This window comes from Leptonychotes weddellii, chromosome 9 (genome assembly GCF_054177405.1).
Source record: "Leptonychotes weddellii isolate Sample4059 chromosome 9, ASM5417740v2, whole genome shotgun sequence".
Lineage (NCBI taxonomy): Eukaryota > Metazoa > Chordata > Mammalia > Carnivora > Phocidae > Leptonychotes > Leptonychotes weddellii.
The window spans coordinates 87,129,929-87,144,798 of NC_138377.1; the positions used below are offsets into that span (position 1 = coordinate 87,129,929).

General features: G+C 43.1%; 1 long non-coding RNA gene across 2 annotated transcripts in view; it reads right to left on the bottom strand.

Annotated features, from left to right (window-relative positions):
* LOC145723523 (uncharacterized) overlaps nt 1-14,832 on the bottom strand; it is a 33,460-nt gene extending 18,628 nt beyond the window's left edge. For both annotated transcript variants that reach the window (XR_014148638.1, XR_014148637.1), the window contains exon 1: nt 14,647-14,832. This is a non-coding gene — a long non-coding RNA (uncharacterized LOC145723523). The remainder of the gene's footprint in view (nt 1-14,646) is intronic.
* Nucleotides 14,833-14,870: the final 38 nt, after the last annotated feature.

Consider the following 14,870-nt stretch of genomic DNA (forward strand, 5'->3'; position numbering starts at 1 on the left):
AGCCCCTATTAGATGGGATCCGTGATAGTTCTTTCCTAACTGGAGTTGGTGGGAAGATGAAATGACTTAATACCCATTAAGTTCTAAAATAGTGCGTGGCACACAGTAGGCACTTAATAAGTGCTACTCTCATTACAGACTTTGTAACCTCTTTTCACTTACTATATTATGATCATTCTATACAGATATGGATATACAGATCTATGCCACTGTTTCTTACAGTTAACTGGATTCCGTATTATTGATGTACTATGATTTACTCGCCCTACCCACTCATGTTGGAATTTGCGAAGTTGTCTTTACTTTTCTTAAGCAGTCCTCTGATGAATCATCTTATACATACACCTTTGTACACTTGCCTAATTACTTTCTCAGGATAAATCCCTACAAGAGGAATCACTGGGTCGGGTCAAAAATCATGCAAACTTCAAGTTTTTTGGTGCATATGGTCCAGCTGGGCCTGTTGCCATTTGTGTCCATGTAAATTCTTACAACAGGATGAGAATGAGGTTTCCTGACCCCTTTGCCAACACTGGGAATGAGAAATGAAGGAGTGTATAAAGTTGCTTGTTTTAGGCAGACCTGTCCCCCAAACAGGCAGTGAACAAAGTTCCTCAGGATATTGCCTTCGGATCCCTGAGCTGAGGGACTGTGCAGGTGTGAGCTGCAGGCCTGTAGGCGTCCCCAGGGCCCAGAGAGAGCATGGGCAGCAAACAGGAAACAGGCCTGGGCTTCGAAGGAGTGGGCTTTCTCCTAAGATCCTGGAATCAGAGAAGGCCTGCTGCTTAGTCAGAGGCAAGAGCCAGCCATGGAGGCAGGAAAAATTCAGGCCATGCGACTGAGTCTGAGTCTGAGTCTGGGTGGGACCTGCCCTGGAGGGCAGGCTTCAGGGCGGGGCAAGAGGGACATTTGGGAAGTGCTTGGAGTTGAGTGATGATGACGTGCCCTCCTCCCACTAGAGGGTGCACCAACCAAGGCTGGCCCCTGAGCTGGTGGTGAGTCTACCCTGGGAACCCTCTTCCTCCCCAACAAATGCTATCTTCCTGCTCCAGGAGCTCCAAGGTGGTCCCCCAAGGGCAAGGGGTGGGGTGGGGGGCATGTGACAGGAAGGGCAGGATTCCTTCCTGTCTTGGCTCAGGCCACATTAGACCACAGCACTCTTGATATCAAGACTTGGAAGCCCAGTTCTGTACAACCAAAGCATTACAGGTGCTGCCTGCCCAACGCGGGGGAGACAGGGATGTGCACCTCGAGACGCTTGCCTCTCCAAAATTGTTCCCGGAGAGTCAGTTTCCTCCTGAGCTTTACTGTCTCTGAATCCCAGGGGGACTTTTTTCCGAGACTTCTCTTGTCTTCTTACACCTAGTGACTGATCATGATGTCCATTTCCTGTCTCTCCCGAGATGTGAGCTCCTTGGGGGCAATTTCCCATAAAGGAGGGGACTCATTTCCACACCTCGATAATCATGAAGAAATCTACAAATGGAAAGTCTTCCAGAAAGAGCCATGGCTGGGGAAATACAGGAGACCAAGAGTTACTGAGGTAGGCCCAGCATATATCCACTAAATCTTTGCAACCACTCATTCTGTGTAAAAGAGGTTACTAGTGCCATTTTGTGGACAAGGAAACTGAAACTCAGAGAGAGATGAAAATTGTCTGAAACCACGCAGGCCTGCTTCCAGAACACAGGTGGGAAGCCTGGAGTCGGTCTCAAGTCTACCACTAAGTCACAATACCCGTTTGGTCAGGCCACTTCAAACTCAGTGCTCCCATAAGCAGTTTTGCCTAGAAATGGAATTACATCCCCCTCATAGGTTGGCTGTGCAGATCACGTGAGAGAGAATGGAAAAATTTTCCAGCACTGCACCAGAGACATGCCAACAGTTGATACTTGCCATTATTACTTTAATTATTGGGAATTAGGTGTTGCATCACGAATATTTACAGATCTAAGATTTCCTCTTATTGGACACAGACTAGAGACTCAGTGAATATTAGTGGGACTGTGCAGGGGGAAATAGGGAAAAAAATGTTCCTGGATAAACAGATTAAATAAACTGTAGTCTCCTTTTCCTCATACGTGAATTTGAGAATAACCCATTTGAATTTGTCAGAGAAGGGAAAGCCCCAAAGGGAGACTGGAGATGTGTTTCCGGGAAGAGAGGCCAGAGGCAAAAAGACCAGAGGGAGACTTGCCGCTAAATTTTGGGGTAATTTGTTGGACAGGATTAGATTATTAATACATGGTGTAGAGTATAAATTGTTTTAGCACCATTTGTTGAAAAGACTACCCATTTTCCCCTGATTCGCTTTGGTACCATTGTCAAAATCAATTGGCCATATTTGCATTGGTCTATTTCTGTACTCATTACTTTGTTATATTGATCTATTTGCCCATCTTATTCTAATAAGCCTTGAAATCACGTGGCATAGGCTGACTTTGTTCTTCCTTTTCAAAGTTGTTTTGACTCTTCTAGATCCCTTGTATTTCCATAAGTTTTACAGTCTGTCCATTTCTATCCAAAGGCTCTGGGACTTTGATTGGCATTGCACTGAATGAATAGATCACCAAGGAGAACACCAAGACTTCACCGCTAAATGGGAAGCCTGGGTGGCTCAGTCGGTTGAGCAGCCGACTCTTGGTTATGGCTCAGGTCTTGATCTCATGGGTCCTGGGATTGAGCCCCACATTGAGCACCGCAATTGGGTTCCCTGCTCAGCAGGGAGCCTGCTTAAGATTCTCTCTCCCCTTCTCCGTCTGCCCCAACCCCCACTTGCATTCTCTCTCTCAAGTAAGTAAATCTTAAAAAAACCCCACAAAAACCAAAAAACCTCACTGCTGAGTGTCAGGCCAACTTGGAGCAATATCACGGCCTAGCTGGTAGTACTAGGTCAGATCCTGAATGGTGGGGCTGTTTCTCCCTTCTTCAGTTGGGAAGGTACCAGGTAAAAATTTCCATAATGTATTTTGATAAAGGTATAGTATAATCTTTGTGGAATTCCGAACAAAATATTCTAAGAAACATTAATTTGTGCCCAAGGGCCATAAAACTCATGTAATTTGAATGCAATAAAATATAAATAAATAGCAAACAGTTCTTAGGGGTTTTCTCTTAATTTTTCAACACATACTTTCGAGTTTTAACGTATAGCATTTACAGCATTCACCTTCCTGAATTAGGGGTGGGAGGGGGTTAAGAAATAATTAGTAGGCAATTTTTTGGCCCTGGAACTTTTCTTGTAAATATTTTCTTTGGCAGCCATACTCTTGAGAACAGGAAGTTACTCTCTTGTTACAGATTTAAGACTTTTCTGAGCCAAATAACAGAAAGCTGGAATAGTTCTGAAATGAAGAGGGGGGAAAAAAAACAACTGTAGGCTCTTGCTGGAGATTAATGACATCTTGCAAATATTTTAATTCTCTGCTTTCCTCTTAACTTGCCACCTCCTAAACAAAACACATTCAGCCTGAAAAAACTTAACTGGTCACTTTGTGGCCCAACCCTAAAATAAAATATCTTTATGGTACCCACGAATTTATTTAAACATTTTTGGGGGGCTGGGGAAGGAATTTAGGACTGTCTCAAGTTAACCTTTTTTGGTCCCCAAATCCCCAAAATGGAATTGAAAATAGAAAATATAGTCATAAAGATGCTGATGTTTCCATGGTGATCATAAAGATTTATCATTTTCTTTGACTGTTTAAAATGTTTAATAGAGAAAAATGTTATATCAAGCTTTGTAAAAAATGACTGAGATGCGTACAAATAATTTTTTTTTTTTTAAGATTTTATTTATTTGAGAGAGAGAATGAGTGAGAGAGCGTGCACATGAGAGAGGGGAGGGTCAGAGGGAGAAGCAGACTCCCTGCTCAGCAGGGAGCCCGATGTGGGACTCGATCCTGGGACTCCAGGATCATGACCTGAGCCAAAGGCAGTCGCTTAACCAACTGAGCCACCCAGGCGTCCCCGTACAAATAATTCTTTAGGAAATGTTCAAAATAACAGAATTATAACCTTTAACTATAGCACTTATTAGTCTGACTATAAAACAAGGCAACTGGTTTCCTCCCAGAAAAGGCTGAGTCTTTTTGAGTTAAAATTTACCTTTTACACTGAATTCTAGAGAAAAAAAAAAAGAAAAACCTGTAATCTCAATGAAATTTATAATCTAGGGGGACATTAATGCTATAAATTATCAGAGAATCATTTGTGGGGATTCTTGTTTTGTTTAAAAATTTTATTTATTTGATTTGAGAGAGAGAGTACTCAGGAGGGGCAGACGGAGAGAATCTCCAGCAGATTCTCCACTGAGTGCAGAGCCCCACGTGGGGCTTGATCCCAGGACCCTGAGATCATGAGCTGAGCCGGAATCAAGAGTTGGATGCTTAACTGACCGAGCCACCCAGGCGCCCCATTTGTTGGATTTGTAAAACATAGAAGACCTTAGGAAAACTGACATTTGGAGGTAAAGAACACTTTACTATAACAAGTATATATCTTGTACTAATGACGTAGAAGTTTCTGTGGGATTAATTGTAGCCTCTCAGAAAAGAAAAATGTTGGGCAAAATTTTTCATTTATACTTGCATGACACACCCAAAGTCAAATGCCCTGGTGGCCCAGGGTCTGCACAGAGGTGCAAAGGTCTGGTGTAGGCTGCTTGGGGGAATGTTCACGTAGATGATAAGTACATGCCCATCTTAAAGTCACTCAAATTCATGATTTTGAGAAACTCGGTCTTGCCAAAAAAATCCATTTGTAGATTGGATGTGGCCACAGACCCACAATTTGCAACCCTTTATTTACCTTATCTAATAGTTTTTTTCCTATGCATTATAAAAAAAAAATACTTATTCCTTCAAAGCACCCTTTTCTCTTGTCTGCTTGAAATGATGTTCCTCTCACATCATTCATTATAGTTTGCTTGTCTTCTATTTTGACAACTCCAGGGTTTTTTTTTAAACTTTATAAACAATCTTAAATTACTCAGAGCCGTCATCCATTAGATACAAAAATTAAATTAAGCTCAAGAATTCTAGGTGATGGAAGACACTATCCAGTTCCAGAAGATATGAGCAAGTATGGGAGTACAGCAAGGGTTGATAAAACCTGAAACATCATCACTGTTGGATGAGTATTTATTTAAAGGGAGCTACCTGCTTCCTGGTTTACTGCATACCAAATATTTCTTCTCAACATTTATGAGCTTAAATAGATGCAGATGTTGCCAAAGAATGTATCATAACATTAATCATCCTAGAATCATATAATTTAAGCGTTGAAAGGCATCTTGGAGTTTGTCTGGTTCAATACCCTCATTTATAAAACAGGAGAAAACGGAGACCCAGAGAAATTAATGGACTGGCCACAAAGTCAGTGGTACATAAACCCTCTCCCCACAAAAACACAGTTGGGGATTGACAACCACCCCTTCGGTTCTTGGATCTGTATCACCTTCACTGTCCTATATACTAGGTTTAACGGTTTTCTCCTCCAAATTTTTAGGAAGAAAATCAAGGACTTTTTCTTTTTCTGAATACTCCCAACTATATATTCCATGGGTGTCCCTTGCGCCTCCCCCTCCCCCCACCTCCCCTAGCTGAAGCTTTTCAGAGCTGTGTTCTTTTTCGTGCAAGACAGAACATTAAAGGTGACCAGACACTTGATTCTGGTCAGGTCTCGTGAGAGGAGAGGCACAGTCAGCTTTCTCTGATGCCATCCTCCTGCCGGCCACCAGGGTCTTTATTTCATAGCTTCTGATAGACATCAGACTCCAAAGAGTGAGATATATGGTGTGCTGACATTGTAGTAGAGTTTTGGTTCTTCTTTCCCTCCACGAAATGCACAACTCTGAACTCCCTGCCCCGTAACACTTGAAAGGAAATTATACCATCTCACCCTTTCATGACTTTGCAAATTACCTCCGTTACTCTCCTTTTCTATTTTCTGATAAATACATGTGCAAACTATCTTTCCTTGAGCACAAGTGTAAACATATCTGAGTGTATTTTTTAATGACCTTACTTTATAGCCATCTTTTGGTACACAGCGTACTCCCAAGTTTAATGAAAGATCTTTGACAAGGTCCATGTATGTATAGGAGGTCTGCCCTCCAGCACGGAATCTGAACAAATTCCAAGCGAAGTTTGGTTTTGACATTCTCCTTTTGCCTGCTCTCCATATTTTCCAAATCCTGGATAGGCGGTCCTCTGGGGTCTTCCTGCTATGTAAACCCTGTTGCAATACTCTCTATGGTCTACTCTTCCTCTCCGATTGCTCAAAATTCTCTCAATTTCCTCCCTTGCCCTCCTATCAAATTCCACTCTTTTAGTGTAGGTTATCACCTCAGCTAGCCTTTTGTCAGATAGCCGTTTGGAACCAATTCATACTCATGTGTAAATGGCTGATAGGCCACAACCCTTTTAGAAATATCAATGGTCTCAAAGGAAGATCCTTGTTAACCTAGTAATCTTATTGCTGGAATTTCAGTCAGTGTCAAAGGGAAGTGAAATAAGTCAAGGGGAGGGGGAAGATATTTTAAATCAAGAGTCTATCTTGATTCTAACAAGATTCTTTCTCCCAAACTGAGAGGAGGGGCCTCAGCTACAATGTCTATATAGTCTGTACCACTTACAAGAACGTGATCTTACAAGAATATTTTTTTCTGGTTTGTGAATTTTTTCATATGAAAAAATCACAGAAAGATGTTATTCAATCACAATTAATCACTATCTAACCAATAATCTTCATTAAATTTGTTAAAGGTAAAATTACATGAAATTTTTGAGAATCAAACATTTAATTATTTTTCCCCTAAAATATCTCTTCCCACACTATCACAAAAATCATAAAACACTGGTGGCCAGAAATGGGAGATTTGTCACCAAATAACACTCAACCATGTGAAAGTCTAAAGAGAAAAGAATTCTTTCCCTTCAACTTGAACCTTATTTGGCTGGGATTTTCTCACCAGAGTCTTCCTATTTTTTTTTCCATGGGCAACTGCCCCCTTGATTAATCCCATTTCCCTCAGTCTTAGTTTTTCCAAGCAGCTGAGCAAACAAAGATGCAGGCGTCCATTTTAACGTGCTTCCTCCCTCAAGCCCTCTGGGATGGCCCGTCTGTTCATCCTGTTCATAAACCAATGGTCTGAATGTGCTTGGAGAAAGCAGCAAGGATCTTCTGTCAGGATTAATTTTAATAGGCCACAGTCTGTTACCCAGGAACCACAGCCCCGGTAAATGGCTTTAAATTACTATTTGCTGATAAAGAGGGAGATATGAGTTGGAAATTTGGTTCCTCATTTCAAACAGTTTGGATAACTAATGCAAGAATTTACTTTTAGTGTGGAGTACATGCACTTTACAGCCTAAGCCCCTGAGTAGCTGAGGAAAACCTTTTGTTGCAGTGGGATCACAGTAAAATACAAAGAGGGGAAATGTGACATTTTGTAGTATAGAATTTTAGAGTTGGAAGGGAAATGAAGAATTTATCTGGGAATTTCTCAGCATAAGGCTTCTGATGAAGCTTTCGGTTTCTGATTTCTGTGCAGAGGAACTTTATCCCTACACTGCCCCTTCCACTGTTCTGTCTCCCTCTTTACCCGTTCCTTTCCTTTCTTCACTCTGCTTTTCTCATGCCTGATTCCACTTCCCTGTTGCCTTCTTTATTTCTCTCCCCTAACTGGCCAGGCTCCTGCCAGTTCTTTGCGAAGCTCTGTGCTGAGGCACAGACAGATAAGGCTACCGGACAAGTGGCAGGAGGTCCTAGCATTCGGGTCTCCCTCTGTAAAGTGGGGCTAGTCTCCACTGCTCTGCTCATCCGCGAAAGCAGTGTGGGGACTGACTGGAGGAGCAGGTTTGGTAAATGGTACACAGATGTCAGCCATTATTATTCAATGAAGTCTAAGGTTTACCATTCTTTAATTTTTCATTAGCTATGGCTGCTATGGTTTGTTTGAAAGTTCAGCATGTTCCATTCCCAAATGAATGCTTGAAAAAAAAAAAAAAACCACGAAAGAAATTTGCTTCAAGCTTCTTTATGACTCGTTTCCCATGTCTTCCTCACATACCCAGCACATAGCAGGGGGCACAGCAAAGGTCAGCTTTCCCTCTCCTCAGTCAGCCCTCTCCCCCTGATGTCATGATGGACCCTTGGTTTTCCTAACAGATTGATGCTATTGGGCTCCATACCAGTCAGAGTTCGTCAGAGAGACAGATGCAGTGGCACGTGTGTGTAGATAATCATGGGAGCCAATTCCTTAAAATGAATCTCAGAAAAAGAGATTTGGCTCACATGACTATCTCTGCAGGTAGGCAGCAGGCTGGAGAGCCAGAGAAAAACCACTAATGCAGTTCAAGTCTGAAGGTTGTCTGCTGGCAGAATTCCTTCTTGCTCAGGGGAGGTCAGTCTTCATTCTACTAAGGGCTTCAACTGATTGGATGAGGCCCGCACACATTATGGGGGGCAATTTGCTTTACTCAAAGTCCACTGATTTGAACGTTAATCTCAGCCAAAAAACACCTTTGCAGAAACATCTAGAATGTTTGTCCAAATATCTGAGCACCATAACCTAGGCAACTGACACATAAAATTAATCATCACAGGTTTTTCGGTGATCATTGTTCCCAGTGACTTTGTCTGGTTCAAATATCTGCCTGTCCTCTCCTTTACATTTTCTTGAGGGACTAACCTCCCACTAACCATCATTCTGCTGCCCAAGTTCCTGCTATTTAACTGGAGCTGGGCTACATTTTTCATTTATGCTTTCATCACCTACCACCGCCATTGGGACCACACACCACTGTCAATTCTAGGCAGAGACTGGGCATGCTTGTGTGTGCCCCTGTGGTGCTCCCCATCTAGACCCTCCAGTGATCCCAACACGGTGGCAGGACCATCTCCGTGAGCTGAGAGGCCCAACAAGTGTGGAACTGAACACTTCCAGTTTTTGCTACATTGATATTGGTATTTCCCTCATCGGTATTCCAAGTGAAGGAAGCAAAATTAGATTTTTTTAAGGAAGAAGGCTATCCAACTGCAGTTAGAAGGAAAAGGACAGATTAGGCCAGGATAGGGAGACCTTTTAGGAATTGTTAGAGCAGTTCGCTCAAGGACTTGGACAGAGGCAATGGAGTCAATGCTGGGTGTGTGGGGAGGTGTTGAAGCAGTGGAAAGAGGGACAGGGTCCAGAGAAGACGGTATTTAGACTGTTGGATTGAGAAAAATAGCTGGGTATGAATACTTAGTTTCTGGCTTGGGCAACTAGGTGGATGGTGATGCCACTGGGGGGAGGGAACATAAGTTCAGCTTCGGACGAGCTGAACCTGAGGAACCTTTGGAACTTCCAGGTAGTAAGGTCCTAACACTGGCTCTAGTTCTGGCCCAAGAGCAAAAACCGCTAGAGCTGAAAATCCTGGAGAAATTGGTAGCATGGAATTTATGTTAGGAGAGTTGTAAGAAGGAGGAAGGGGTCAACAGGTCAGAGGCAGCAAGGAAGAGAGAGACTAAAACCTGCTTCTTGGGTTTGACCCCCCTGCACGAGAGGGTTCATGGCACTGGTGGGAATGCAGAAGATGGAGTCAGAGGGTGCAGACAAGTTTTTTAGGCAGCTCACCCATGAAAACAGAGAAGAGGGTGGAAGACAGAGGAGTACTTTTAACAGCTTCATTGGGGGTATAACAGAGCTGCCATGTACCAGACATTTTAAGTTTACCTTGGGATAAGGTGTGACTTATCAAATGAATACACTCACATAACCATTGCTACAATCAAGATAATGAACACAGCCATCACCCCCAAAAGCTTTCTCCTGCCCCTTCATAATCCTTCCCTGTAGCCTCTGCCTGTCACCCCACATCATTAGGCAATCACTGATCTACTTCCAGTCACTAAAGATTAGTTTGCATCTTTCAGACTTTTATGTAAATGGAATTCTACAGTGTGGACTCTTCCTGGCTTCACTCAGTATAACTGAGATTCACTGAAGTTGTTGCATGTAGGACAGTATTCAATTGTATGGACATACTAGAATTTGTTTATTCACCTACTGATGGATGGGTTGTTTCCAGTTTTCAGACTATTACAAATAAAGCTGCTATCAACATTTATGTACAGGTCTTCAGATAGACACAGGCTTTTGTTTCTCTTGGGTAAATACCTAGCAGAGGAATGGTTGGGTTATGTGGCAGGTTTTCAGGACCTACCCAGTTGTTTTCCAAAGCGGTTGTATTATTTTACGTTCCCATTAGCAGAGTAAGTTCCAGTTGTCCCACATCCTTTCCAACACTTGGTATGGTCAGTCTTTCTCATTTCAGACGTTCTGATAATTGTGTTATAGTTATCTCATTGTATTTTTGTTTTTAAAATTTTGAGAGAAAGAGGGAGAGAGCACAAGTGTGGGGGAGCAGCAGAGAGAGAGGGAGAAGCATGCTCCCCGCTAAGCAGGGAGCCCGATTTGGGGGGGCTTGATCCTAGAACCCCAGGATCATGACCTGAGCAGAAGGCAGACACTTAACCTACTGAGCCACCCTGGCTCTCTGACTGTGTTTCTAATTTGGATTTTCTTAATGGCTAATAACACTGCTCACCTTTCACGTTCTTATTTTTAATTTGTACACCTTCGGTGAAATGTGTTCAAATTTTTTACTACTTAACCTCAGAAGTGACACCCTGTCACTTTCACCATTTGTATTACTTTTTACCATGTAAATTTTTACTATTTGTTAGAAGTCAATAAGTCCATTCCACATTTAATGGGAAGGGATTACAATAGGGCAGGACCATTGGGAGCCCATCCTAGAGGCTGCCTACAACAGATGGCTTCCCATTTCTCTCGGAGCAAAATTCAAACTCCGTATCCTGGTCTAAGCCCTGCAAGATCTGGCCCTGGCCTTTTGTTTGTCTGTTATTTGGATATGCTGAGCTCCCTCTCCTTTTAGTACCTTAGCATTTGTTCTTCCCTCTACTTGGGATGCTTTCCTGTCAGACTTTCCCATGGCTAATTCTTATCATTCAGGTCTCAGCTTTATAAGCTTTATAATTGCCTTCTCAGAAAAACCAACCTCAGCCACCCCTCAATCACCTCAATCAAGGTAGCCTCCCAATCACTCCTTAACACTCCAGCTATATTAATTCTCTATGTGACACTTAGTACCATCTAATAGAATGTAAGTTTCAGCATGGCAGGAGGCTTCTCTGTCTCACTCACCATTATATCTCCAAAGTCTTGAATAGAGTCATACACACGATAAATAATTATTTGTTGAATGAACAAATGAATGAGCTCTCCAAGGAGGCAAAAAGAGATGGGATGCAGATCACAGCTGGAGGAATTAATCTTGATTAATGCTCCTGTTACTGCTGCTATTCAACAAACCACCCTAACCTTAAAGGTATAAAACAATAACCATTTTATTATGCCCCCGAATTCCGTAGGTCAAGGCCTCAGTTTGGGAGCCTAGAAGGCTGTTCCAGTCGGGGGCTAGAATCATTCAAAGGTTTGTTCACTCACATATCTCGAGGTTAATGCGAACTTTTGGCTGAGTCCCCAGTTTAGGCTGACAAAACACCAAACACCCACACAAACTCAGGTTTCTGCATAGCTGGCTTGCTGGCTGGGTTCCCACAGTAGGTACCCCAAGAAAATTAGGCAGAAGCTGCATCACCTTTTACTACGAAGACTGGAAAAATCACTTTTGCTCTAGTCATAGTCTAGTATCCATTTCTTGAGAGGAGGAGAGTTAAATTCACATAGTAAGAAGAATATGTGGGATGGGAAATAGTTTTGCTGCCACTCTGGAGGACCTCAGGCATACCACGGCCAGTTTTGTGGCCTGACAACCAGTGGGAGAAAACAGAGAAGAGCAGCCTGGAGATTCTGAGGATCAATGCTACCAATTTTACAACTGATTTCTAATTTTTATCTTCAACTCTAAGGACAAATGGAAATCTTTCCCAGGTTTTTTTGGTTTTGTCCTTTTTTGAGAGAGCACACGTGCATGCGAATGGGGGTAGGGTGGGGGAAGGACCAGAGGGAGAGGGAGAGAGAATCTTAAGCAGGCTCCACACTCCTCCCCTCCCCCCCACTGCCCCAGCACAGAGCCCCATGCGGGGCTTGAGCACAGGACCCTGAGGTCATGACCTGAGCTGAAATCAAAAAGTCCGATGTTTAACCGACTGAGCCACCCAGGTGCCCCCTGTTCTTGTCCTTTTCAATTGCATTCAAACGACACCTTTAACAGCTTGGTGGCAATGGGATGGCTAAGTCATCCTGGCAGCACTTCACATGAAATTGTCCTCTCCTTTAATTCTTCATTTTGAATTTTTCTTGCTAACAGTCAAATTCATTAGCTTACTCTGAGGATAATTAATACTCTTGAGATTAGTCCAAGTATCATTGGAAAAGTGATTTACACTTTTTTAAAGGGCACTGAAACCCCAAAACAAAAACTAAAAATGCTTGTCTAGCTTCAATTTTTAACAGATGGGCTCTTGATATGCAATTGGAATTCTTCAGCAGAGATTAGCTGCCTGTGGTTTGTGGGCTACGTTTCTTCTCAAGTATTTGCCTGGTTCTGGCTGGAGATAGTTAAAACCTACGGCATTCACTGTTTCTGTTAAAGTTCTCCATTTTACATCACTTCCCCCCAGACACTGCTGTTAAAATCTGTGTGCTAAAACTTATCGTTCCTTTGTTTGTTTGATGGATTATAAAAGAATACTTTGCCTCCTTTCATTCTGAAGTACAAACAGCCTGGTTTTAGGTTTCAAGGTGATGTTTCCTCACTTGCCAAACCTCTTGGTTAGTGACAAAGCTAGTCAGTTTGTGTATGGGTGTTGTTAAAAAATTCAGATTTGTATGAGGACACCTTGAAGTCCAAAGCTATGTTGTATAAAAGATTCTATCCCACACCACTGAAAATATCTTCACAATCACTATGGTTGATACTTAACATAAAACTCTTAGGATTTACATATACAAAAGGGACATTTCATTAAGACGAAGAGGAACATGAGAGAAAGGCTGTGAGAAAAATTAAGAGAGGGAGATTCCATTAATTAATACCTGCCGTATGCATTTGGAGAGAGAAAAGTACAAACATAACTCCCTGACAGAATTCCCTGACTTCCCAACTTTGTTAGAAAGGAAAAAGAAATCACCATGCATGACACAATTGGAGAAGCATAATATGCTTCATATACTGAGGTTTGAGCTCTAAAAGGTATAGTTATGCTCAAAAGAGCGAGCAAATGGGGTTGGAATAATCTAGGAAGGCTCAGGGAGAAGATGAGGCTTGAATTTAGATTTATAATGGGCTAAGGGAGAAGGGAAAAGGGAGAAAGGACAGCTTTCCACAAAAGGAAAACAGTAGGGGGCAAAATTCTGAGTCCTGAGAGAAAGGCATCCTTGCCTCGAGGACACCTGTGGCCCAGGACCAAAAGAAGGGGTTCACTACTGTGGGGTGAATAAAGGCCTCCAGCTGTCGCCTAGGAACAGGATGAGGGAGGCTTTGGGGGAGCTTGCTAGGGACAACTACCTGACTCAAAGGCCTTACTAAAATAGCTCTTATTTAGCAGGCTGGAGCCGGTTCTTGATGTCTTTGAAAGCAGGGCTTACACTGAGAATTTTGATACTTTAGTTAATCTGATCAGAATGGACTAGATTGGGAGGATACAGAAATGGCTTCACCTGGAGTAGTTTCAGATTTTATCTAGAGCTTCTAACTGGGAGGGAACTGCTGTTTCTTATAGCACTCTACATAGGATTGAGAAAATTAAAATTTTCCGTATCAAAGAATAGGGAGGTGGTGTTGGTTATGGGGGTGTCCAAACCTCCCAACTGATATCTGTTGTGACTCTTGTATGCTTCCTATTCTTTCCTTTGGGACACAGCTCTGGCAGCTGAACTGTAAAGAGAAGGTAAGAGCTGTTCGGGATGCTTAAGACACTGCTGTACTATTCTTAACAGCCTGAAAAAAACCTTTTCAACAATTTTAAACATTTGGAAATAGGCATAAAGCGAAGAATGAGATTTTCAAATTGGTGTGGTAGAAAGAGTAGCTGGGCATTTGAGTGAAATCTGGCGCTATCACTAAGTTTTGTGCCCTGGGAATACTTAATTGATTTTGTGCCTCTGTTTTTCTACAGGCAAAATAGGAAATGAGGAAGGAGAGGTTCTCAGCTGGCTTGTCCAGCACCTCCCACCATCATCTCTTGCGGGCCTTTGGAAAGGTGTGTGGACTGGCAGGCCGAGGGTGGGGGGCGGAGGGGGAGGTAAAGGCGTTCTGGATTGTTCCGAGTTGGGAATGCCATAGAACTAGCGGGCGCAAGCCAGACACCAAAGGTCTTGCAATGCCTGAGGCAGTGCCACAAATTAAGAGAAGTCCTGCTCCAAATGCCACAGAGTCCCATTAAGAAATGCTGACAGTCCCTAAGGATCCCTCCAACTTTGAGGACGTCATTAAGCCTTGGGCTACGAGGCAGCACCACAGACCAAGGCCTCTCGAGCCCCGTCCGGCACATTCCCCCAACTTCACCAATGGCTAACCAATTCATCACTCAGCTTCGACTTACAGTTCACTTCTCAGAGGCACTTGCCCTGGTGCCCATACCGATCTTACTATTACACTGTTTCATCATTACCTGATTAATGTCTGCCTCCCTCCACCCCTCGGTAAACTCCATAACGGCAGGAGTCGCGGATATCTGTCGGGGTCACAGTGGCGCTAGCAAACACTTTCTGAATAAACCTGAAGAGCTGACGAACCGACAGAAGACACTCGGCATCCAACGCGCGCCCAGTCGCGGCCGGACGCCCCGGCCCGTAAGTTCCGCCCCTTCCCTCTCCTCCCGGCGCTCCCTTCTCC